Genomic DNA, 25,783 nt, shown 5'->3' with positions numbered 1-25,783 from the left:
CCGGGGAGGGCTGGGCTGGCCAGTCCTGTCACACTCAGACCACCCGTCCGGTCGCCCCGAGGACTCCGCCCAGCTTTCCCAGTGACGGAGGGAAAGGTCCTGGAGCTTTAAGAGAGGGGCAGGTATTTTCCTTCACAAGTTCAGGCACTTCGGGGAAAGACCTCTACCTCATCCTTTCCTTTGATTAGAAGGACGTCAGTACCAAGAGACAGACAAGGGAGAGAGAAAACCATCCATCGTCACCGCGACAGAAATACCCAGACCCACCCGAGCCAGACCAAGCCACTCGTTCTGCACTTTATTTTAAATATTCCTTAACCATATTAAGATCGAATCATCGTACAATTCTAGTAATCAGCAGACACAGAGCTTGAAAATTCAGAGAGAAATATTTAATCTGTTTGAGATGGAAAACAATTTGGTAGTCACTATTTTCCACATTTAATGATTCAACACAAACCAGTAGGTTATTCTTGGAAGATAGCAGTTCTATAGTGCTCAAGATCTAAGGTTTTTTGGTTTGGCTGGTTGGTTTTTGAGGTTTTTCCTGGATTTTCCTAGACCTAGAGGTCTCTAGTTAGATCTTTTATCCTCTTGGTTCCTCAGTATTCTCATATATAGAAATAAGGTCATTCTTATTACCTTCCAGATTTGCTCAGCAAATATGTGCACACTTCAAAAAGTTTGTGGGGAAAAAAATGGGATTCCAGTATAAGTTGGTTTTGATGCAAAGATATTTAAAAATGCATCCGTAATTTTTTCATACTATGCATTTCCATAAACTTTCTGAAGATCCCTAAATGATGATGGATGTGGGTGTCAGTAGAACGGGAAATGCCATACCAATATGCTTAACAAATACTAGCTTTGTAAGGACTAACCTCGTGAGGACTGGAGTGAGGCATGACTGGTAAAAATAAATATGGAAGCCAGCCCTGTGGCCTGCTATTTAAGGGAAGCAGATTCCTCATGGCTGACCACCATTCAAATCCTGGATCTAGCGACTTGTAAAACATGCTGGGCCCAGGTGCATGGGTGCCAAAAATCTCAACAGGATGAAGAAGAGATTGTAGTGTTCCTTCACCCCTTTGAGGCATGCTTTCTCCCTCTCCCTCAGTTTGTCCCTCTCTGGTGAGCACACATGCTCTCTGGCAACTTAACAACAACAACAAAAAGATAAGCATTTCCTTCCTCAAGGAACTAAGAGCCAACAGGGACACATACATATGTCAATATATTAAGACAGAAAATTCATTTTTGGACAGAGGATAAAAACAAGAATTTAAAAGAAAGGGAGAGTTTATTTCTGGCTTAAAGAAAATTAAGCTATGGAAGCTTCATGAAGAAGTACTGATCAGGACATAGAGGAAGTGACCATGTTGAGGGAAGAGTGGGAAGAGGAAGTGACATTCCGGGAAGAGGGAACAGGCTGGGTAAAGGCACAGAAGAGGTGATAGGAAGTTTCGGAGTCTGAACTCTGCATGGTTAAGCTAAGATGCAGAGGCTTAGACTGAACCATGGATCACCCCTTTACTTACAGGGGTGAGAGAAAAGGAGAGACAGAGGAGGAGTGTGAGAGAGAAGGAGAACGGAGAACATTGCATGACAGAAGGCAACTGCAGAATTTCAAAAGGGCAAGGGATAGAATCCCGCAGAAGGGTTGGAGGGTGTGCTGAACACCTGCTGTCCCAGCATATATTCTTGTCCTTATTCTCGTAACAGCCACTGGAGTGTCTTTGGGGGAGTGCTATGGTTTGAATTTCCCACCCAAACTGCATGTGCTGGGATGGATTTACAATAGAATCAAATGGTTTAAAACTTAACTGGACTATGGTGTTGCAAGGCAGGGCCTTTGGAAAGAGATGAGGATTGAGGTCATTAAGGTGAAGACCCCAGAATTGACCTGATTGGTGGGCTTATATGGTCAGGGAATATGACCAGGATGGAGACACACCAACATAGATATGCATGCTTCTTTCCCCCACCATGCTGTGATGCAGCTGGAAGGCCCTCACCAGATGTGTTCCCTGGACCTTGGACCTCCAAGCATAAGCTGTGTAAACATTTATTTTTTTAAGTTATTGTATTATTTTTTAATTTGCTATAGGGCACATGCAAAAGAGAGGGAGAGAAGGGAAGAAAGCAAGCCATCAGGTCTGGGACTTGAACCACGGGTTGACCATGTGGGAGTCAAGCACCTTAACCACCACTCCACCTGCTTGCCCCAAACACCTATTTTTTAAATAAATTATCTAGCTTTCGGCATTTTCTGTTATTAGCAAGAGAATGGGCTTGATCAGTGAGAAATCTTCCACCTGTACTCTCAGAACACTTGCCCCGGCAGGACCGTGTTGGTCGTCTGGCTCTGGGATCAAGCTGCTCACCCAGCCTCAGCCAGTCCCACCAAGGCATCCTCACAGCCACAGTAATAGACATATGCCCTTTCAGGAGGGCACATTCTCTGCCCAGGCTAATCGTGCCCGGTGCAGCAGATCCCAAGACCTTCATTAGATTAAGAAGAGGCTTTTTCTTTCCTGTTGAACTTGACTTCAGGGAGGTTGTAAACAAGAGGCTTCTGGGACTCATTTAGACAGCACAGGGAAACAGCTCTCTCTGAACAGAGCCGATACAGAATCAAAAGGACAAAGCGGCTGAGATCTCATGACATTGTTTAAAACCAAAATCCTACCTAAACCCCCTCCCCTAGAAGTTGCACTTTTTGTTTAAGCTGGTTGCCTTTGGGTCTTCTGTCACTTGCAACAGTCAACTGGCAGACACCAGAAAGATCCCTTCTTTAGTTTTGGAGACAAGGTGGTCCCACATGACCTCAGAAATGGCATTTTCCATAGTGGAATGCCCGGTGTTATTGTCAAATTTCTTCCAGCCTCAGATTACAAAACGGCAAAATGATTAAAAATTAGAAAGCATCAATAATTTAAAGTCCCATAGATTTGGCTGTCAAGCTAGGAATAAGAAACCCAAGGAGGTTATGCAATGATTGTCAAAGGACCTTTGTGTAAAGGTGAAAGGGGTAATTATAAACATAATGAAACTCCTACAAGCTGTACAAATATGCATCACCCTGGCAAAATAATATTGGATGTCAGTGCAGCTGTGACACCCTTTCTAAAACTGCCCAGATTAATGATTCCAGAGGTGTCTTTATCTTAGACCCTTTACATCATGAAATGCCCTGCAACACAAAACAAAACGAACTTCCCACATTTAATTAACTCAAACTTTTATCAGGAAAGAGAACTGAGAGAATGCCACTGACGCAGAAGGATACGGCTCGCTGAGGTTCGCTGATGGCGAGGGGAGAGACAGAAGGGGGAGAAAAAGGAGAAATGAGCTCACAGAATGGCAGAGGCGTTCCCTCTTTCTTTTTTTTTAAATTGTATTTCACTTTATTTATTCATTTATTTTAATTTGACCAGAGAAGGACAGAACAAGTGAGCGAGAGAAAGAGAGGGAAAGTGAGAAAGCAAGCTGCCAGGTCTAGGACTCGAACCATGGTCAGCCATGTGGGAGTCCAACGTCCTTGACCACCATGCCACCTGCCGGTCCCATAGCCATCAGCCCCACACACCAGCCTGTGGGGCAAGAGACTGAGCCAGGACTCTCATGCTCCGAGAGGAAAGCGTGTCCTCAGTACATCCCCACCTCCCTTTTCTTTGCCCCACTCAGCTCTCTCCTTACCAGACCCCCAGAGCCCTTCATGGGCTACAAGTGAGTACTGTGGGACGTGTTGTTGTCCCTGGGAGGATGGTGGGACGCAGGACTCCACTGCTTTGCATTCTTCTTGTTGGAGAAGAATCAATTTGATTGACTAACATATCGAGGTATGTCTGGAACACATGAATCCTCAGAGGAGTAATTTTCAAGGGCCATTTTTAAAGGAGGAGGATGAAACTTGTTGATGCTTAACCCCTGTAAAAACACACCTGCTTTGGGCTTTGTGTATGCCCAAAATCCCAAAAAGAGAAGAAGAGGGAGACGGGATTGCAGCATGACATGCCCAGTGGGGAGTGCTTTCTTACTCTCTTTCTCTCCTTCCCTCTCTCTCATTCTCTCCAGCAAGTCTACATGCCTTCAGGCAAAATTTTAAATAAATAAACAAAGAGAAAAAAAAACCCACGAGTTTTGAAATATAGTAAAAGTAATTTGGCAGGAAGAGCTTCCTGTCTAACCTAATGGGCTACAGGGACAGAAAAGCTGGGGGAGAAAGCAGGTAACTTCCTTCACTGAGTGGTTCATTTTCAGGGGAAACAAACCCACCAGGTCCAGATGTAGCTCAGTCCTCAGCTATCCCGGAGGTGCGAATGCATTTTCTTGTGTTTTCTGTTCTCCTGATATCCCCTGTCCCCACACGCACTCCTACTATAGGTCGCTGTGGGGCAGGAGAGGATTTCAGGCTATTGTTTCCACCCCATGGAATAGCTCTCAGTGAGGCAGAGGCAAGGCATAGTGAGGGGTGTGAGCGAACCTGAGCAGGAAGCTAGGCCCCACAAGACAGCACACCTGAGCCAGGGTTCGTGGACACTCCAGCCACCTGGTCTGCCCTGGGATAGAACCCTGGCGGGGTCAGGAGTATGTACCTGCGTCAGCGATGGAAGAGGGCAGTGGGGAAAGAGGCAGCATGGAAGGGCTGGAAGAAAATGAAGGAGGAATTGAAATTAAGAGTCTAATCTCAGGTCTGATGCCAACTTCTGCTATCAGCTTAGGTGGGTCACTTCCTCTCAGGGTCTCGGTCTCCTCAACTGAAAAAAGAGGTCAACAAGAGCTAGGAGATCCACCCTTCACACTTCTCCAGTTTTGTGATTCTGTGGGACGGTCCTAGAATTAAACTCTTCTTGGGTTCAGATGAGTGAACTGGAGACCAAGAGGGACTTGCCTTCTAGATTCAGGATGGCTTTATTTCTGGTTCCTCAACTGGGGCAGAGGGGAGCTGCTCAGAAAGGAAACTACAAATAGAGCATAAAACTTGAAGCCCTTGGGGCATGATGCTTGGTAGGACAGGATCCAAAGTCCTTGGGCTGATGAGCAGGGACAACATTTTTATCACTGCTCAGGGATAACATGCATGGTAGGCAGGAATGGTCACCCTTGGCTCCATAGAGCCATTGAGAGAGCTGGCCTGTGCACTTCTGGGCAGGATGAAGGCTTTACTCAGCAGCTAGGATTTATGGAGCACACACATCAGGTCAGTACGGGCCAATTTTTTTTCTATCCCCTTTTCTTTCTTTCTTATTTCTTTTACTTTCTTCCTCTTCTTTTTTTTTTTTTTGTTCTTGTTATTGTTGTCATAGGGCACATGCACTTGCCAGAGATAGAGAAAGAGGGAGAGAGCAAGAGGAAAGAAGTTCCCTTCAATGGGCATGGTCATGGTGCAATTCCTTCATTTCTCCACCTTGTTGGGGTCTGGGATGAGCACACATGCCCAGTGTATCTTCAAGCCACAGAGCCAGGATTCAAACTTTGTAGTTGGCCCTGTGGGATCCAGATCCCTTAACCATTAGGCCATGAGGCCAGTCTGAGCCAAATTTGTTACATGCATTATTTTACTCAGTCCTTGGAAGTCTTTGAACTAAGTAGTTACTTTTCCTTTTAGTAGATGAGCCCTCTGTGGTCAAAGGATGTGCCCAAGGTCAAGTGGCAGTAAATGTTGGCTGCAAAGCTTTCATTCTGGAACCTGTAATTTACCCACTATGTAATCTGCACTTCAAGGACAAGTCTTGGTTGTACCTGGGCCTGAGGTCATATAAATGAATGCACAGAGAATCAGGATCGATCCTGACATCCTCAGTATTTCAGACTTCTATCACTCCCGCCAGCTGCTCCCAAGCTGACTCGTGTAGTCATGGAACCAGTCTGTTTTTGCTTAGGTGACTAATGTCATCAGTGTCTAAAAAATGTCATTATAAAATGGTCCTTCCTGTAACAAATTGACAAATTTGGTGGGACCAGAGCCAATGCACCAACACTGATTTGCCTGAGGAGAAAACATTTAGATATACTGTTGTGAAACTCAAAGGAAGTCAAAGAAATACTGGGCCTTTTTTGTTTATTTTAATTTGCCAGAGTGCATGTGTGCTCACTGGAGAGAGAGGAAAGTGAGAGAGCACCACCCCCTCCCCCCATGGGAGATGGTCACACTAACAGCCTTCCTCTATTTCTTCTGGTATTTTGAGCACACTTGACTGATACGTTTTTCAACATTTCCCAAGATCCCGGAGGAGAACGGAGGAGAAGGGATTGCGGCACAGCCATTTGTGAAAAAGTGATTTCTCACTTTCTCTCTCACTATCTCTGTCTCTGTCTCTCTCTCTCTCTGGCAAGTGCATTCATCCTAAAGTAAAAATCTCTTTTAAAAAAATACCCCGATGCAGATTAATTTGGGTAGAATTGCCATGTCGTTTATATTAATTCTTCCAATCCAGGAACATGGGATGTCCTTCCACTTTTTTGTGACATTTTCGATTTCTTTTTTAGCTCCACATAGCTTTCCTTATGGAGGTCTTTAACTTCTATGGTTAGATTTATTCATAGGTATCTTATACTTTTTGTGGCTATCATAAATGGAATTACTTTTTTCAGTATTATCTCAATTTGCCTGCTGTTTGTATATAGAAATGCCATAGATTTGGGATGTTGATTTTGTATCCTGCAACTTTACTGTATTCATATATTACTTCCAGGAATTTTTTTCTCTACAAATAGAACTACCATATAATCCTGTAATCCCACTTCTTGGTATCTACTCAAAGTACAGAAGAATTCTTAATCAGAAAAGTGCTTGCACATCGATGTTTACTGCGGCATTATTCACAATTGCTAAGACATGGAACCAACCCAAATGCCCACGAACAGATGAATGGATTGAAAAACTGTGGTGCATATGCACTACGGAATACTACTCAGCCATAAAAAAAAACACAAGACCCTGCTTTTTGACAGAAAGTGGATGAATATGGAAGATTTACTGCTGAGTGAAGCAAGCCAGGCTATGAAGGAGAGACATCGTATGTCTCCACTTAATATATATTTAGTGTCTACACTCTATGACCAAAACTGAATGACTAAAGGATACAGAAACACAGTAAATGGTTGTGAATACCAGATATAGGGTGGGAAGAGGGTGGGTGAAGGAGTAGAGTCTGAGGAAGGACATTAAGGAGAAAAATAGAGAGGCAAGGCATTTATGGTACAAAGACATGGGTTATTATCTGTTGAAGATAACTTTATAGTATTGTCAACTGGACTGGTGTGAAATGTACACGTTAGAATATTCACTTTGCAAGCTAAATAGCATGATTGAATGTATAAAAGAAATTGAAATAATTTTTAAAAATACCCTGATTGGGACCAGCAGTTAGTGTAATGGCTATGTCGCTGGACTCCCATGTAGCTGACTGTGGATCGAGTCCTGGACCCAGATCGAGTCCTGGACCCAGTGGCTTCAACTCACGCCAGGTGCGTTTGCATGCGTGCCCAAGATCCCGAAAGGAGAATGGAGGAGAAGGGATTGCGATGTGGCCATCCCCCTGAGGGATGATTTCTCGCTTTCTGTCTCTCTGTCTCTCTCTGTCTTTCTGGAGAGTGCACATGTCCTATAGCAAAAACCTCTCCAAAAAAAGAAAAAAAAAATACCCTGATGCTGAACTGGCAGTTTCTAGCACATCCTGGCCATGTCGGCTCTCATTGTGATACTCGTTTCCTATGGCCACTGAAACAGATTACCACAAACCTGGTGGTCTGAAAAATATAAACTTATTCTCTTACATCTGTGGAGGTCAGAATCCAAAATCAGTGTCACTGGCTTATAATCAAGGTGCTGATAGGGCCAGGTCTTTCTGGAGACTCTGAAGGGAAGAATCAGTTTCCTGGACTCTTCCAGTTCTTGGTGGCTGCTAGCTTTACTGACTGTGGTCACTTTGCTCCATCCTTTACCTCCATAATCACATCACCTCTCCTCTTTCCTGTCATCTCCCTCAACTTCCTTCTTAAAAGGACAACTGTGGGGTCAGCAAATGGCATGGCAGTTAAGGAGCTGTAGATTCCCGGACCTGGTGGCTGGCAAATCACACAGGGCATGTGTGTGTGCATGCCTAAAATCCTGATAAGAGAACGGAAGGGAAGGGACTGGGACATGGTCCTCTGCCCGGGGACTGATTTCACTTTCCATCTCACTATTTCTGTCTCTCTCTGGTGAGCACACATACCCTATGACAAAAACCTAAAACAAACAAACAAAAAACAAAACAAACAAAACCACACTTGTTATTATGTTTAGGTTCACCTGGGTAACCCAGGATAATCTCTTCATTTCAAAATTCTAAATTTAGGGCCAGCTTCTGTAGTTCTAGTCCCAAGTCCAGTTGGCCTGAAAACACACATGCTCTATCAGGAATGAAAAAGCAGCAACAAAAATGGCCACTCCAGTGGTCATAGATTTCATTTTTAAAAAGATTCCTAAATGTCAATCTTATCTGCAAGGTCCCTTTCACCATCTAAAGGAAAATCTGGTTTCCAGGGACAAGAACCTGGCTATCACAGGGGACTGTAATTTAGCCTGTATCATAGTGCCTGCCCATCACTGCTGTCCTTGAGTGAAAAGGTGCTGCCCTCTTAAGTGAGGTGCGGGAACAGCAGGCTCTGCTCATGGGTTCATTCTGCCCCTTCCACCAGCAGCACCAATCCATGCTTCCAGAAATCCTGCTCCTTAACCCACTCCTACTGTTTCACAATTTCCAAGTTCTTCTGAGCCTCCTTAGCCTATATTCCAGCAAATAATCACACTCAGGGAAATAATAGAAGCGCTTCCTTAATTAGAAAGAGTATATAGTAAAGTAAAATAAAATATTGAATAAATGAGTTTGTTCTTAGAAGCCAAACTGATGTGGGTTTTAATCACTACTTATTATCTATTATGTGTGTATCCTTTAATAACCTTAATTTTTTTTTTCCCTTGGGGACAGAAAGTGGTGTGGTAGTTGAGGCACTGGACTTCCACGTAGCCAACCGCTGTTTGAGTCTAGGACCTGGCAGCTTGCTTTCTCACTTTCTCTCTCTCTCTCTGAACACACATGCCCTATAACAAATTAAAATAATAATAATCAATAGAATTAAAGAATTCTAATTTTTTTCTTTATTCATGATAGAGCACATACATGTGCACATGAGAGATGAGAGAGAAAGAGAGGTGTCCCCTCCACAGGGTCTGGTCATGCCATGGTCCCCTCCTTCAGTTCTTCAGCCCATTGAATCTTGGGCACTTGGACACATGCTTGGTGTGTTTCAGGCTGACTGTTCTAGGAATTTGAAGCACAGACGCCAGCGGGTACTGGCTTCTCTTGAGCAGGACATTACTGCGGTGCCAAGGAGCTGGACCTGGTAATTTTCTTACCTACTCTAAGGCTCTTGCTTTCCCCTAACAGTGGTACCAACCCATAGATGACTAGAAACTCTAATGAGATCATTCATTTAAAGTCCATAGCACCACACATGTTATATATTATTTCAGCAAAACTAGCTCTTTGACTACCCATATTTTACCAACTTTCTTCTTAACCTGCCAGGTCCAGGACTCGAACTGCGGAGTTGGCCATGTGGGATCCTGCACCTTAATCACCACCTTAACCTGCTGGCCCAAGTATGAGCTATATCTTTCCCAGAGACCTATTACAGAGCATGGTGGTGACTAAGAAAAGCTCACTAATTTCATTTTCATCTTGTTGATATGACAGTGTGAAACTGATGAGATTTTAGCATTTGGTCCATATTGATACAGATACAGTTAAGAGTCTCTTTAAAATGTCTTTGGAGGGGGCCAGCAGGTGGTGTGGTGGTTAAGACAGCTGGACTCCCACATGGCTGACTGCGGTTTGAATTCTGGACCTGGCAGCTTGCTTTCTCACTTTCCTTCTCTCTCTCACTGGTCAACTTCCAAAAAAAAAAAAATAATAAAAATAATGAATGGAATTTTTAAAAAGTCTTTGGATCCCAAAATTCAATCTGACGGTCTTTTGCTTTTCAATTTGCACTTTGAACTCCAAGGAAGCGCATTTGCACGTAATGAAAAACAGTTACTGAAATAATTGTGTTGCAGAATATATAGCTGTAGTGCTGAAATTAACCACTAGATGGCGTGTTGAAAAGACCAACTATTTCTTGGATGGCCAGCAATTTGCTGTTAAAAACTGGTGTCATTCCTGGCGATTTTATTATCTATATTCATATATAGTTGTATCCTTTTTCAAAATGGGAAAGGAAAACAGACTTTTTCTCTGTTCCCTTAAGCAATACATCTTTTCTTTGTTCCCTTGAGTCCTTTTGTAGACATTTGTAAGTTCAAGTTCAGTTTCACATTATAAAATTATGGCTTTCTAGGTCTACACAATGTATTCTGCATGTTAAACAAAGCTTTCACTTTAAAGAGCATATAGATTGAGCATGATTATTCACTTTTAAAAAGTTTACTAATGGGAGTTCTTTGAATAATAAGCTTCACCCTGCCTTTTAAATATCACACAGTTCACATACAATTTGATTCACATAGCCCAGGCGTATCAACTCTATTGGACTACATTAAATATACTCAAAGTATACATAGGCATTCAGGGAAATGTAAAAATGTGAGTGACATTTATAATAAGGATAGAACTAACCACATTTGTTGAGAGAAATAAGCTGTTCAGTATAAAATTTTGAAATATCTTTAAAATTCTTCTCTTATTCCCCCAAATCACATTCCCCCCCTTTTCCTTGATTCCTGTTTTTTTCATTTCTACATTTTTCTTTGGAAATGTATTCTACATGATATGTAGGAAATCTGTGTGAATCATTTTTTTTAGAAAAATCATCTTATTGTCATAATGGATTTACTTTGCAATGCGGTTTTAGGAGAATGAAAAAGAGCATTAATTGGAAATGCACAATTATTTGAAGCAACAATATTTTACTTATTGTCATGAAAGCCAGACAGTCTTAAAGAGGAAAGATTGTCAGAGCCAGAGCTGTGTACTTCAGGTTAAATGGATTTTTGCTTCAAGAGAAGAGAAAAGAGCTAGATGGACTGTATTCTTCCAATGAGCAGAAGTCATTTCGTGTTTTTAATAGGATTCACCTTTGTTCTGGTTACTGTTTTATTTCCAAGTGCCAGAACCGGGCCTGCTGCTAACCTTGGCAGTGCCCAGGACAAGAGTACGGATGGTGGGACCAGCAGTTGGAGTAATGGCTATGTCGCTGGACTCCCATGTAGTCAACTGTGGTTCGAATCCTGGACCCAGTGACTTAAACTCATGCCAGGTGTGTGTGTGTGTGTGTGTGTGCGTGCCCAAGATCCTGAGAGGAGAGTGGAGGAGAAGGGATTGCGGCGTGGCCATTCCCACTGGGGGGGTGATTTCTTGCTTTCTTTCTGGCTAATGTATGCACCCTATAGCAAAAGAACAAAACAAAACAAAACGAAAAAACTCTCCAAAAATAAGTAAAGAAAGAGATTTAAAAAAGAGTATGGATGGTAAACAATGGTAAACTCCCACCCTTTCTCTTCCCACTCCAGGCCCTTCCCTATCCTGTGAGAGGCCTTGGGCCCTTGGACGTGGACATCCCAGACCACTCGGCCATGTTCCATCACAGCTCCTCAATCCCCTGGGGTATGTGCCGCTGGTTCCATCCACTCCGGGGAGACAGACTCAGCGAAGGGGTCAGGTTGGCCCTGCATGTTGGCTCAAGCCACACAAGGTGTGGGAGCACTCATGTCTCCCCCGCTAACCTTACGGATTCCCTGTCCTTAGGGAGGCATGTAGCAGAGGCCTGCCAGGAAGGGGCCGTTTGAAGCAGGGCTCAGGATGCTCACGTCAAGGCTAGCACTAGTTTGAACAAAGCTGGCATTTGGTACTCCTCCGCAGTATTTGTAAAATAGTTGTTGAATTCGAATGCTAGGTACCAGGCTATCACCTTCATATCTTTGAGCTCATCTGTACAAGAACTCCATGAGGTGGGAAATAACGTCCATCCCCCCCCCCCCCCCCCCCCCACAGGGCATGTGCACTCATCAGAGAGAGAAGAGAAAGAGGAAAAATGAAAAATCATCCCCTAGGTGGGCAGGTCACATCACAATCCTCTCCCCTCTATTCTCCCCTCCAGATTTGCTTACCCATGCACCCAGGTTTTAAAAGCTGCCAGGTCTGGAACCAAACTGCGGAGTTACTGTGTGGGATCAAGGACCTTAACCATCATGCCCCCTGCTGGCCCAGACACCTCCATTAAAAAAAAAAAAAGTGTATTCATTTATTTCTTCTAAGAGAGACAGACAGACAGAGAGACAGGCATCCCCCACAGGGTCCTCACGTGGTGATCTAGCCCGTCCCAGCTGGCCCAGACTACTGGCAGGTGTGCATGCCAAGTTCGCTCCCCGAGGGCCTGAGACTGGACCTAGGACCTTTCCATGTGGGTCCAGTTGCACTACTGCTGCGCCAGCCTGGCCCTACCTCTGTTCTACGGATGTGAAACTAAGGCTCCCAAAGGTTCACTTAGAAGTAATACATTACTTAGAGGAGACTCTTTTATTTTGGTGAGGTTTTTGCTATAGGGCGTGTGCATTCCCCAGACAGACAGAGACAGACAGAGAGACGGAAGGCGAGAAATCACCCCCCAAGGGGGATGGCCATGCTTCAATCCCTTCTCCTCCATTCTCCTCTTGGGATCTTGGGCACGCACACACATGCGTCCGGTGTGAGTTTAAGCCACCATGTCTGGGACTTGAACCGCTGTCGGCTACATGGGAGTCCAGTGACATAGCCATTATGCTAACTGCTGGTCCCATTAGAAGAGACTTTTGACTGACAGTTCCCACAGCCACTACTCTATATGCTGACTAAATAAATGAAGACAGGCAGGATTTTCTATAACTTTAATTTGATAAAGCTACTGCTTTTCTCCTGCAGAATAAGCAAAGTCATTTATAATGGAATAGTTTCATCCAATTCTAAAAACAATGGAAATAAATGGATATTATTTGTATTTTTGTCCTCTGATATTTTAAAAACAGCTTTATTGAGATGGTCACATACTATATAAAGTTGATCTACTTAACGTGTACAATGTAATAGCTTTTAGCGTATACAGTTTTGCAACCTTCATTTAGTCTAATTTTAAAACATATTTGTTATCCCCAAAAGAATCTGAGTCGTCATTGACCAAGACAACATTAATGTTCTCATCTTGAGACAATTTTAGATAGGTTTCTTTCTGATTATAGGCTCTTGACCCCACTTTTCTAGTTTTACTCTGTATAGGGAGCTGGATCCCACATGGTTGGGAAGGTTTGAATCCCTGGTGGCTTGAAAAACATACCGGGCACATGTATGTGTGCAAGAAATTCCAACGGGATGGTGTGATGGAGAAGGACGGTGGTGTGGCCATGCACCACTGAGGGTGATTTCTCTCCCTCTGGTGAGCACGTGCACCCTCTGACAACAGGAAACAGTCAAAATTCATTCTTAACCTTTTTATTTTTTTAGAGAGATTTTTGCTATAGGGTGCACGCGCTCGCCAGAAAGACAGACAGAGACAGAGAGACAGAAAGCGAGAAATCACTCTCCGGGGGGATGACCCCGCCACAATCCCTTCTCCATTCTCCTCTCGGAATCTTGGGCGGGCACGCACGCACACGTGCCCAATGTGAGTTTAAGCCACCGGGTACGGGACTCAAACTGCTGTCGACTACATGGGAATTCAGCAACATAGCCATTACACTAACTGCTGGTCCCAAAATTCATTCTTTACCTCTTTAAAATGTAGTATATCCTCTTCTCAGCTTTTGCGAGTTTTACAACTAGAAATTTCTTTGTCAATGATCTCTTAAAATGCAATGATCAGGGAAGGCAGTGTCCAGCTCTGTGCTAACACCCTCCTGTGCTCTGCCACCAGCTCACTCCAGTGCTTTAAAGCTTGCCAATGGGTGGCCTTGGTGTTTAAGGTACTGGACTCCCACATGGTCGACTGTGGTTCAAGTCCTGGACCCTGTGGCTTGCTGTCTCACTTATCCGCTCTCTGTCTCTCCTCTGGTAAAATGAAAGAAAAATAATAATAATGAATAAAATAATTCAGAACTGCCTTTCGGCAGGACTGAATTCTCTCCCCTCTATTGCAATAGTCTTAAATAGTCTTCCTTGCCTGCTTAACTCCATCCAGTGCAATTTTTCTCTGACATTACGTTCTCTCAAATTTCCCCTTCCTTACATCTAAGCAGCCACTCATCTCCTTTGTCTCCACAGAGTTGTCTCTGCTGGAACTTTCCATGTGCATGGACTATACAGCTGGTGACCCTTTTCTGTCTTAGAGTGTTTTTGAAGTTTATCCATGTTGTAGCATGTATCATCATTGCATTTTATTGCCAAACAATGTCCTATTGCAGATATATTACATTTTATATTGTTTATTGGATTGTTTTCATATTTTCATATTTTTATATATATATATATTTCATTTTCATAATCAGACATTGGCTTGCTTCCAGTGTTTGACTCTTATAAACAATGCCGATGTAAACATTTGTGTATACTTTTTGTGTGGAAATATTTTTGTGTCCTTGGAGTATCTATCTGGGAGTGGAATGCCTGGGTCATACTGTAACTCTGTATTTGACTGCCGAGGCACTGCCAGACTGTTTTACAAAGTGGCCACACCATCTTACATGCTCACCAAAAAGGTATGAAGGCTCCCATTTCTCTGTACATGTGTGAACACTTGTAATTTCCTGTCTGATTATAGCCATCCTGGTGACCGTGAAGTGGTTGTTTCCTAATCTTTACATTTTTAAAAAGTATCATTTAACTTTATTATTTGTATTATTTTAAAATTTGCTATAGGGCACGTGTGCTCACAAGAGAAAGAGAACGTGAGAAAGTAAGCTACCAGGTCCAGGCCTCAAGCCACAGTCATGTTCCGCACCTTAACCGCCACGACTGTGGTTCAAGTCCTGGACCCTGTGGCTTGCTGTCTCACTTATCCGCTCTCTGTCTCTCCTCTGGTAAAATGAAAGAAAAATAATAATAATGAATAAAATAATTCAGAACTGCCTTTCGGCAGGACTGAATTCTCTCCCCTCTATTGCAATAGTCTTAAATAGTCTTCCTTGCCTGCTTAACTCCATCCAGTGCAATTTTTCTCTGACATTACGTTCTCTCAAATTTCCCCTTCCTTACATCTAAGCAGCCACTCATCTCCTTTGTCTCCACAGAGTTGTCTCTGCTGGAACTTTCCATGTGCATGGACTATACAGCTGGTGACCCTTTTCTGTCTTAGAGTGTTTTTGAAGTTTATCCATGTTGTAGCATGTATCATCATTGCATTTTATTGCCAAACAATGTCCTATTGCAGATATATTACATTTTATATTGTTTATTGGATTGTTTTCATATTTTCATATTTTTATATATATATATATTTCATTTTCATAATCAGACATTGGCTTGCTTCCAGTGTTTGACTCTTATAAACAATGCCGATGTAAACATTTGTGTATACTTTTTGTGTGGAAATATTTTTGTGTCCTTGGAGTATCTATCTGGGAGTGGAATGCCTGGGTCATACTGTAACTCTGTATTTGACTGCCGAGGCACTGCCAGACTGTTTTACAAAGTGGCCACACCATCTTACATGCTCACCAAAAAGGTATGAAGGCTCCCATTTCTCTGTACATGTGTGAACACTTGTAATTTCCTGTCTGATTATAGCCATCCTGGTGACCGTGAAGTGGTTGTTTCCTAATCTTTACATTTTTAAAAAGTATCATTTAACTTTATTATTTGTATTATTTTAAAATTTGCTATAGGGCACGTGTGCTCACAAGAGAAAGAGAACGTGAGAAAGTAAGCTACCAGGTCCAGGCCTCAAGCCACAGTCATGTTCCGCACCTTAACCGCCACACCTGCTGCTGGCCCCTTTTTTCTATTTTTATAAAGCAAATATGGTTCCAAAGTAAAATAGAAATCCTTTCTCTATGGCTAATAAAATCTTAAACAGAAAGTAGAATACCTCTATTAGTCTGTAAGTCAAAATACAGGGACAAATTCGTTCAAGTTCCAAGACGTACACTGTGTATAATTCCAATGCCAAATGCACTTTTTGATGGTTCTGCTGATATCTGAATGGACAATTCCTGTCACACTTGTTCGAAGGACTAGAAGTGAAGTATTTTGGGGCCAGTGGGTGGCCCTGGTGGTCGAGGTGCTGGACTCCCAGCCGTGGTTTGAGTCCTGGACCTAGAGGCTTGCTTTCTCACTTTCCCTCTCTCTCTGGTCAAAATACAATAAATGAATAAATAAGTAAATAAATATTTTTTTAAAAATGAAGTATTTTGAGGCCCCTAGTACTGAGGTTGGTACCCAGGAAGTATGAGTAAGTGTTTCTTTTTATTCCACATCAAGGAAATGGCTGCAGGCAGTGACTGAGCACACAGGAGCGCTAACGGCAACTCGTCAGACAGAGGCATAGAGAATCTTCAATAGAAAATGACGATGCAAAGTCCAACCAAAGGGAATATGAAGAGAACGTAGCTAAAATACACAAGGTGTAAATTGTGTAAGTAGGGTAAGGCAGATTGGGCACACGAACCTATAAAAGCCCAATTAGGTAAGATATTTTTACATTCACTTGAAACATCTCAGCGGTTTAGATAGATATAGGTAAACACTGACCCCACAGTAGTGCAATTGAGGAAAGTTTTTTAAAATTTATTTAATGTTGTTGTTATTATTATTATTTAATTTCACCAGAGAGAGAGGGAAAGCGAGGAAGCAAGCCACAAGGTTCTGGATTTGAACCACAGCTATGTGGGAGTCAGGCACCCCAACCACACCACCTGCTGGCCCCTGGGAAAGTTTTCTTAATATTATTTATATATTGGTTTTTTATCATAATTCCTGAACAGAAATAACTGCCTGGTTTCTGTCATTTATATTAGCTCAACGCGTGTTCCTAGTCTGTAGGAAATAACTTCCTCTTCCCTATTCTGGGACTCTGTGGTGCTTCTGTTTGGCTTCCCCCCCCTTAATTTATTTCTTCCATGAGAGACAGAGAGATACAGAGGGTGAGCAAGACAGAGGGACCCTCATGAGGGCCCTCACAGGGTGCCCCATGTCCAGCTCATGTCCAGTCCAGCCACGATCACATGCACCTGTACCCACAGCAGTACAAGAACGACTTGGGACATGAACACGGGTCCTTCCCACATGGGTCTGGTATCACAGTGCTGGGTACCATGCCACCATGTGGTCCATGGCTTCTTTACAGGAAGAGGTCTGTGTCCAAATGCCCAGCCTATCTTTATGTAGTGAATCTACTTTTCACTGTGCAATAGCCCTAAGTTGCCCCCCCTTCAAGCAATCAGGACAGAGGCTACTATAAGAAATTTGCACTTTCAACAATTCTGCTCATATAAACAATGCAGGGACCAGCAGGTGGTGTAGCAGTTAGGTCACTGGACTCCCACATGGCTAACCTTGATTCGAGTCCCGGACCTGGTGGTTTGAAAATCATGCTGGGCACATGTGTGTGAGTGCCCAGGATCCCAGGAGAAGGAAAGAGAAGGAATGGCAGTGTGGTCATCCTCCTGGGGGGAGATTTCTCACTTTCCCTCTCACTGTGTCTGTCTCTCACTCTCTCTCTCTCCAGCAAGTACACACACGCTAAAACAAAAACCTCTTTAAAACACACACACACACACACACACACACACACACACTATATGGGGCCAGCTGGTGGTGTGGTGGTTGGGGCACTGGATTCCCACATGGCTGACTACAGTTTGAGTCCCGGACCTTGTGACTTACTTTCTCACTTGCTCTCTCTCGGGTAAGCACACATACTTTATAGTATATTAAACAAACAAAAAAGAATAATACTTACATACACACACACACACACACACACACACACACACACACACAATATGTTACATATGGTAGAGAAGAACTCTACAAGAGACTGTTTTCATTTGGAACTGAATCTATAATACTGACAATTAAAACTTACTTTCAATCTCTATATATTAAGACTCTAGGAAGTTTCTGCTTAGTTTTATTCCTTTTTATTCTTTCAGTAACCCTTAAGGGGAAGTGTAATCCCATTTTCTGGATAAGAAAATTGAGCCTAGTAAAATCTACCAATTTATTTACAGGTAAAATTAACTCTTAAGTGGCAGAAGCCGAATTCGAACTGTGACATGACTGACTCTAAAGCTCATGCTTTTCCGTTCCACTGTCCTGTATTAGCTCTCAGCAAAGCCTCCATATCACTTTCAGGAGGACCTTAAGCTTCTTTGGGCTTGAGCTTCTCCCCTCAACTCATGGGAAAACCCATCCGAATAGCTCCATATCACTACTTGGAAACACTCTAAACAATTTTCATTTTGAAGGCACTCCATTACCAATAAGCCATGAGTGTCCTGGGTGAGCACTGGGTACTTAGTCCTGTAGGTTCTAACACTGATACTCAAATTTTTGTTCTGTTGCAGGGCAAGTGCACTCACTAGAGCGATAGAGGGAAAGTGAGAAATCACCCTCCAAGGGGGATGGCCTAGCCACAATGCCCTTTCCATCCTCTCAGGATTTTGGGCACATATACACATATAATCTGCTTGATTTTCAAGCCACAGAGTCCAGGACTCGAAACCTGGTCGGCATGTGAGAGTCCAGTGCCTTAACCACTATGCCACTGGCTGGCCCCAGTATTCAAATTTTATTAATTCTCAAAACCCTTTGTTCAGAGGAGATATTATAGGGAAGTCTAAGAAGACACAGAATTGCTGCTGGAAGACCAAGGATGAGCAGTCTACCGGTACCTCTGCCATCCACTGCAGCCATCCGTGAGCATTTCTGTAAGCACTTAACTGTCATGGTTCTGCCTTGTATTGATCACATTTAATTCTCCAAACCAGTTATTACTCCTGATTTAAGAATGAGTAGGTGGGACCAGCAGATGGCAGAATGGCTATGTTGCTGGTCTCCCATGTATTGACCACAGTTTGAGTCCCATACCTGGTGGCTTAAACTCACTCTGGGCGCGTGTCCATGCATGCCCAAGATTCCAAGAGAAGGGATTGAGGCGTGGCCATCAATATGATTGGAGGAAGGATTGAAGAGAACGGAGGAGAAGGGATTGAGGCATGGCCATCCCCCCTGGGGGATGATTTCTTGCTTTCTGTCTCTGTCTTTCTGGTGAACACACATGCCCTATAGCAAAAATCTCTCCCTCCTCCTCTCCAAAAAAGAATGAGTAGATAAGTGAGAAATGCTAACCTGTGGGTAAAGACTGAGTAACGGAGCTTACATAATAGTAGTATCTTAAATACATAGAAGCTTATTCCCTCATGTAACCAGAAGTGTGGAAGTAGCCAGGCCAGGCCAGTGCGTACAGTCGGAACTGAACCCCCCTCTCCCGTACGGACCCAGCACTGCAGTGACTGGCGTGCTCCCACTGGGTCACCATGGCTGGCCTACATGACCCATCTTAGTCACAAGATAACTAAGTCACATGTGACTACGGTTAAACTTTCCTCCCTCATTTGCTGCATGTCCTTGGATAAATAAGATGTAGCTTCTATTTCACAGGACTGTGAAGATTCCAAAGACAGAGATAAAGGACTTGGCAGATGTCAGGCACTCAATAATGGGTAAATAATATTTGCTTTCGACATTCCTTCCTATAATGAAAAACCAGCAAGTGGTAAAGATGCTTAGACATGGACTTTGTGTGGACATGGGACACGTGCCAACACTTAGGGGCAGGTATGGATAAAAAAAGTCAGAATGGTTTGATTTCTTAAAGAAAAATCCTATAACATCACAATGGTGAATCATATATGGATATTTAACATACACATAACAATTTCTTTGAAGTCTACAGAATTCCTGGTTAATTAGCTACGTCTGTTACTACCTTATTTTTTTTTGGAGAGTTTTTTTTTTTTCTTTTGCTATAGGGCATGTACACTTGCCAGAAAGACAGAGACAGACAGAGATAAGGAAAGCGAGAAATCACTCTCCAGAGGGGATGGCCACGCCACAATCCCTCTTCCATTCTCCTCTCGGGATCTTGGGCACGCGCGCACACGTGCCCAGTGTGAGTTTAAGCCACCAGGTCTGGGACTCGAACCGTGATCAAGTACATGGGAGTTCAGCGACATAGCCATTACATTAACAGTTGGTCTAGTGCCTTTTTAAAAAAATTCATGGTAATTTTACGTTGTTTCCTCCTACCACCTTGAATGCTGGTAGAAAACAAGTGTCAGGGCCAGCAGGTGAAGTGGTGGATAAGGTGGTGGATTCCCACATGGCTGACTCAGCTCGAGTCCCAAACCTGGAGGCTTAAAAAACCATGTTGAACATACTTGTGTGTCCCAAATCCCAAAAGAATGGAGAGGGGATTATCATGTGACCAACCCCTGGGAAGGGGGGTGATATCTAACTCTTCCAGTCTCTCACTGGGGAGCTCATGAGCCCTTATGACAAAAATCTAAAAAGAAAGAAAAAGAAATGCCAACTTTTGGCCCAAGTCAATATCCACATGTAATTCACAAGCTATTCCTGAATAAGGGTCCAGATGATTCTGAGAATAGGTGTTCCGTCTGTCTGCTTCTATCTACCAATTAAAAAACAAGTCCTATGAAACTGCTGTTATGGCCCTGGGTATTCAGGGGAATGGGCCTGAGAGAATGCAGCAGGCTGACCGGATGGAGCTGGCAGTACGGAGAACTGCTGCAAAAGCTTGCAGTAGGTCTGTAGTAGGTCCTCAGTAATATCTTACGAATACACTGGTTCCCAGCTCCTCAGTGCACGATGTTGGTAAGCAGTAGCAGGAACTAAAACACGACCTGCAGAAAGCCTCTTCTCCTAATCCTGTGCTTGGGTCTCAGCGCTCCTGTGCGACAGGCAGGCAGGGGCTGCGGCCCGTGGAACCCTTCTGCTAAGCTTCTTTTTCTCCTCCTGTTAACGGTGGTGCTCTGGCTGACTGAAAGGACGAAGTACTACACAGAAGCTTTGAACAACAAATCTGAGTGATGGCCGCATAATTTTTATCGTAAACAGAGGATACACATTAGAACAAAATGTTCCTGGAACATTTAAAAAATTGAAAGTCAGGTAGCATAGTGGTTAGGGAGGTGGACATGACTGCAGTTCAAAGGCCAGACCTGGCAGCTTAAAACTCAGGCTGGGTGTGAGTGCACCCAAGATACAGGAGAATGTAGAAGGGATTGTGGCATGACCATGCCCTCTGGGGAGTGGTTTCTCCCTTTCCCTCTCTCTGTCTCTGCCAAGCCCATCTTATGACAAAACACGAACAAAAACCAACAAAACATTGAGACAATAAATCCCCAAAGAATGCATTGTATATTTGATAGTGGTTTTTTGGAGAATAGAACCACCATCTACACCAAAAGGTCTCATTATCTAGGGTAAAGCTCCTTTTATTCACTCTATGGATTAAAAAGAAAATAGAAATCGAAACGTAATCGCACCTGGAAAATAATGGTAATGCCAACACTAATGCCTCAAGTGACTCAGCTTCAGCAGTGCTCAGAGTTAAGCCCATGTCTTCATCTCACAACAATTAAGAAATAAAAGTTTGAATTACATGCTTCCTCGAAGAGGGAAAAAAACGAACAAGGAAAGCAAAAAGGCAGGAAACTTTAATTAAAGTGGAAACAATCTAATTAGGAAGGAAAAAAATGACAGAATAGAGACATCAAAGAAGCTCTTTGGGGGAAACAATAAAAAAATAGGTCTACTATTAGCTATCTTAATCAAGAATATCAGGGAGCAAGTGTGATATGTAACACGGGGGAAGTGCATAGGCATAAAAAAGCGGTAATCTGGCTCATCTCTGAGCACACATGTTTGAAAACCTGGATGACATGGCTGGCTCCTGATCTCAGGTAAGATACAGAACTATAGACTGGCCTGGCGTGGGGTGTGAGTGGCAGGGCACTATCGTGCAAGGTTAGGGTCACATGGGAAGCCTGTAGTTGGATCTCAGTCCCGCTTAAACAAGGCTGGGGTCAGTGATGTGCACCTGCAGTCCTGGGAGACTGAGGCAAAAGATGACAACCGTGAACTTCGTAAAAGACAAAAACACAAACAAATAAAACCTACCTCTTGCTCTGACACAAAACAGATGAACAAAACCTACATGGGACAACTACCATAGGAATTACCAATGACACTGTTAAAGAACTACTTGCCAAATATTCACCATACCCATAAATGTTTTTAGCTTTTTGCCACAAGGGGTGTCCTCTCACTGGAGAGACAGAGAGACACAGAGAGAGAGAAAGTGAGAAATCACCCCCCTTCCCCCAGGGCTGAGGGGGATGAGGTAGGGATGGCCACCCCAAAATCCTTTCTCCTCTATTCTCCTTTCAGGATTTTGGGAGTAAACGCACATGTGCCCAGTGTGATTTTCAAGCCGCTGGGTCTAGGACTCCAACTGTGATGGACCACGTTGGGTCCAGGACCTTAACCACCATACCACCTTCTGGCCCCAGTTCACTGTAATTTTAAGAAACAGAAAATCTGAATGCTATTTAAACTCTTTCAGAGCACAGGAAAAAGAGGAAACTTTACAAACCCACCAGCATATTAACACAAAACTACTCAAAACATATATGCACATATAAGCACAAACTACAGATTAGCCTCACCGATAAATACAACTATCTTAAATAAAATGCGAAACACAGTCTAACAATGTATTTTAAAAAATACACATGGCCAGTTTATTTCAGAAGTGTAAGGATGCTTTAAGATTACAAAATATATAAATAGAATTCATGATATTAAACGATCAAAGAATCATATGGTCATCACCATAAATGTTGAAAAGGCATGTGATAAAACTCAACATGCATTTTTTTAAAATTCATTTATTCATTCATTCATTTTAATTTAACCAGAGAGAGACACACAGAGAGAGAGAGGAAAGTCAGAAAGCAAGCCACCAGGTCTCCAGGACTTGAACTGCGGTCGGCCATGTGGGAGTGTCCAGTGCCTTAACCACCATGCCACCTGCTGGTCCCCCAGCATGCATTCTTAATTTTTTGAAATAGGGATCAATGGATACTATTTACTATGATGCAGTGTCTCTCTCCACTGAGATCATTGTAGCCAATGTCAACATTACTCTGAAGTAGACAACTTAAACACACAGAGGTATGCAAACTGGAGCACAGGTTGCAGTGACATGACAGAGTACTAGAAAACATAAAATAACTATCTGAAACGCTATTATGACTAAGAAAATGAAGTCAGGCCAGCTCTGGCCTGTTGCTAAGGCGGCTAGACCTAGTATGACTGACCCTACGATTCAAGTCTCAGACTGGTGGCTTTGGAAACAACCTGGGCAGTGTGCCCAAAATTCCCAAAGGAGGAAGAGTTGGAGAAGAGGCTGCAGTGTGACCATCCCCAGGGAGGTGTTTCTTCCTCTCTCATGTGTGCAAGTGCACATGCCCTCGAGAAAAAAACAAACAAAAAGACAGGTGGCTGGTAGAAAATTAACATAAATCTTAGCCTTTATATGAACTAAAATTAAGCTAGACTATAAACATTAAAAATAGCAATATTAATGGTGAAAATGATGAAATTTATAAATATAAAATGGACAAGATCTTTGTAAGGTGAAATATAAAATACATCTGGGGGAATAACAGAATTACAAGGGTATCATTTTTACATAGGGCACCACAATTTAGATAAAAAAGGTTTAACATAATCATGCCAAATTTCCCTAAGTTATTAAAACTGTCCCTGTCCAAAAAAAAAAAAAAAAAGTACAAATGAATTTGTTTTGTGGAACTCAGGCTAAAAGTTCAAATGGAAAAATAAACAAGAATACATGAATCATATTTCAAAATTACAATTATTAAAACAATGTAGGACTCATATAAAAAGAAAAGCAGATCAAATGAACAGAACAGAATTAAGAGCCTGGAAAAATACTGAAATAATATGGAAAATTACTATAGGATAAAAGTTCTATTTCAAATTAGTAAAGATGGATGAATTATATAATAAACAGTACACATAATAGTTTTCCCATAGGAAAATAAGGTAGTCATCTGAAACAAACAAAAAACAGTGAACCCTTAATTCAGGATAGGTTAACTTAAACATGAAAATCCAAATAGAAAATACCCAACTTAACTGTTTATTTTTTTGCTATAGGGCGTGTGCACTCACCAGAAAGACAGAGACAGACAGAAAGTGAGAAATCACCCCCCAGGGGGATGGGCACGCCGCAATCCCTTCTCCTCCATTCTCCTCTCAGGATCTTGGGCACGCATGCACACACGCCCAGCGTGAGTTTAAGCCACCAGGTCCAGGACTCAAACCACAGTTGACTACATGGGAGTCCAGCGACATAGCCATTATGCTAACTGCTGGTCCCCCAACTTTACTTTTAATATTCAAACTCTAATGATATATTTTCCCCTTGAGAAAAGGTGCAGAAAATGTATGTATATTGTTACAGTCTGCATTACTATATATGGCACTGATGTACATATGGATACATTTATGTATATAGGGCATTTTTTAGAGATATACAAGAATCTGGTATGGTATGTCTCTTTGAAAGGGAAATAAAGATGCCAGGGGTAGAAGGACTTACTTTTTACTGTTTGAACCAGGAAGATATATTAATTAAAAAAAAATAAAACATACACCAAAACAAAACCCAAAACCTTAGACCTGACAGTATATTAATAGGATCTAAGGGAAGATTAATTTGGTAACTCAAATTCTGCCAACAGAATATTCTACAGGGGTCTGAAGACTATGTGAAAATAATATAAAAATAGAATTGGTTATGTTACTGCTTTTTTAAGATACATCAAATTAAGAGGCAGCTTTCTCAAGGGCTAATTTAAGGGAATTTTACACTTAACTATTGGCAAAGTTACTATTGGGTCATCTCTAAAGTCATGACGTCTTTTCCTAAGCAAAAATGGATCATGACTTTTCCGATGACCCAATACTTTACTATAAAGTAGTTAAGGAAAAATATCCATCCTTTTGTTTCTTTTCTAGACATACTGCATACTATATAGCCTGAATCTGTATGTGTATCAACATTCAACAAAAATAAAGAACCACTTTAATTTAAAAAGTACCTCAAGGCAATAAAAAAAAGTCATTTTAATTTCTGATACATATTAAAACATTTTAGTCAGTTCTTCCTGACAGCATAACACGACAAATACACAAGACCTCAAACATGCTTTAAAATGACATTCAGCAAAGTATTTTAAATTTAATAAATAGCAATAATCACACACGAATACATTTTTCATACTCAATCATTAACCTACTAAAACAGACAACTAAAGAATAAATAAACAGGAATTAACAATTAAAAAATATATACGAGGTTTTGCAATTTACTTAAAATAAGGGAGGAAGATCTGAATGATTTCTTAACTTGCTTTTTTTTAAGATTTAGCATGATCTCCCCATGAATAAAATATATTGAAAAAAATTACTCTTACAATAATATAGTTTTTAAATACAACAAATAAATATGAGAACCAGCAAAGCAAATTCAAGTTGTAATAAAAATGCCCGCCCCCAAAGCTATGGAAATATATAGTCACTGTGGTAGCAAATAATAGTATTTAAAGTGATAGTGCTTATGCACTAAACTCATCTGAGACCTTGATATGATTTTAGTGCAAATCCCTAGGGTCCAAGGGTCCAATACAAGCATAACCCTATATTAGGGAAAG

General features: G+C 42.1%; 1 long non-coding RNA gene across 1 annotated transcript; it reads left to right on the top strand.

The window, feature by feature from the left end:
* Positions 1-11,561: 11,561 nt before the first annotated feature.
* Positions 11,562-19,719, top strand: LOC102489997 (uncharacterized). Its single transcript, XR_003548942.1, has 3 exons — positions 11,562-11,654; positions 16,434-16,587; positions 19,617-19,719. It is a non-coding gene; the product is annotated as an uncharacterized LOC102489997 (long non-coding RNA).
* Positions 19,720-25,783: the final 6,064 nt, after the last annotated feature.

Source organism: Tupaia chinensis, unplaced genomic scaffold (genome assembly GCF_000334495.1).
Source record: "Tupaia chinensis unplaced genomic scaffold, TupChi_1.0 Scaffold000154_1, whole genome shotgun sequence".
In the NCBI taxonomy this organism is placed as follows: Eukaryota; Metazoa; Chordata; class Mammalia; order Scandentia; family Tupaiidae; genus Tupaia; species Tupaia belangeri.
The sequence above is the reverse complement of the archived record's forward strand: the minus strand, read 5'-3'. Positions and strand labels throughout refer to the sequence as shown.